At 31.2% G+C, this 1,694-nt stretch overlaps 1 long non-coding RNA gene across 1 annotated transcript; it reads right to left on the bottom strand.

Moving 5' to 3' along the window:
* LOC109822757 lies at positions 622–967 on the bottom strand. The gene is made up of 2 exons (XR_002242256.1): positions 930–967; positions 622–836 (listed from the first exon to the last, which is right to left on the bottom strand). It is a non-coding gene; the product is annotated as an uncharacterized LOC109822757 (long non-coding RNA).

The raw sequence follows: 1,694 nt of genomic DNA, 5'->3' as shown, positions 1-1,694 counted from the left end.
AATCTCAACCACAACCTCGATCGGATCATCCAAAGGAAGCAAACTCGACGCAAGCATTCGAGAGAGGCATCTTATCGCTACCGAAGAACCCACGTTAAACAAGCACTAGTACAGATTTTTGCTTGAATAGCGCTTAAATTTGGGCTTGGATAGCACTTTTAAGCGCTATCCAAGCTACCGCTATGGTAGCTACAATAGCGCTTAAAAAAGCGCTATCCGAAGGCTCGACTATAATAGCGCTTTATAAGATAGCGCTTATAAAAGCGCTACCCAAGCATTTAAAAAAAATCGTTTGCTTCTATAGCACATAAATAAGCGCTATTGTAGTTCAAAAAAAAACAGCTATGATAGCGCTAAAAAAGCGCTATTGAAGTTAGCTGTTTGAACTACAATAGCGCTTTAAAAAGCGCTATGCCAGTTCCAAAAAAAATACTATATATTTACCCTATAGCGTTTAAAGAAGCGCTAACTGAGTTTTTGCATCTGTTTTTTTAATTTTTTTTTTTGTTTGATACCTAATTTTCTAGGTCTTTTAAATACTTACATAAATAACGATTTTCTATCCATCAATAACAATCTAACAAAAGGACAAAAATAATATCCATTCATACAAAATATATATATTGCAATCATTCAGTCAAAACATTATATATAACTGTTAAAGTGGAAATACAAAAATTAGTTAGTAGCACAATCATAACTAATATCCTAAATGTTGTCCTTCAACTTGACATCTTGTCCTTGAGGAACCGGTTATACAAATATCCTCCCCAATTGAATCTAAAATTCTCCATCTTCATTGGAGGATAAAATTTGAGTGGCTGACTATGAACAAACTGTAAAACACAAAAGTATAAAATATAATTAGATGAAATAAAATACTTCAAAAATCAAGAATGTATAAGTAATTCATTAAAATCATTTCTTACATAAACAGGAATACTGGTACCACCAAAAGCCAAGATATCCTTAATGAAGCAGCAAACATAATGACCACAATGAATGTCATCCATCTGCTTTGGACACTATCGAAAAAAAATATTCAATTATATATATAAAATTTATTACCATATCTTATATATACTAATTTTTAATATTGTAAAGTAATTACCTGGATGTTCGACCAATTGAATCTGTTGTATGCAGTCTTACTAATTTTGCCACCTCGAAGAGTCCGATAACTTTTCATACCACTATTTTGTATAAAGTAACAATATTATACACATGTATATATATATATATATATATAATTTATAATATAAATAAACTAGAAGATGTATTTACCTTTCAACAAAGTTTTTCAAATCAATACGCTGTGAAATTTTCGAATTCGGTGCTGGATCCATGAAGTATATCATCTCTGTTTTGGTATTGATAGCAACTAATACCCAATGTTTACTACATAATGTTTCAAAAAGTTTAGAAAATTTCATATTTAATAAATATAAACTAAACATTATATTGCACTCACCCAACATTATGTGGCATCAATAATATGTGGTCTTTTTCTGCATGCTTCAACAAAGGTTCTGCCAAATGATTGGACGACGTTCCACTACCTATGATGGGCACAATGTGGGGCGATAGAAAAGAGAACTTGCTGACTAACTCAGCATTTTCGGAAAGATAAACTTCACCCAAATACCTTAAACAATGAATAATACGTAAGTTTCTAGAACATTTAAATCATATAA

This window comes from Asparagus officinalis, chromosome 8 (assembly GCF_001876935.1).
Source record: "Asparagus officinalis chromosome 8, Aspof.V1, whole genome shotgun sequence".
NCBI lineage: Eukaryota > Viridiplantae > Streptophyta > Magnoliopsida > Asparagales > Asparagaceae > Asparagus > Asparagus officinalis.
Note: the sequence above shows the minus strand (reverse complement) of the source record. Positions and strands in the feature narration are given on the sequence as shown.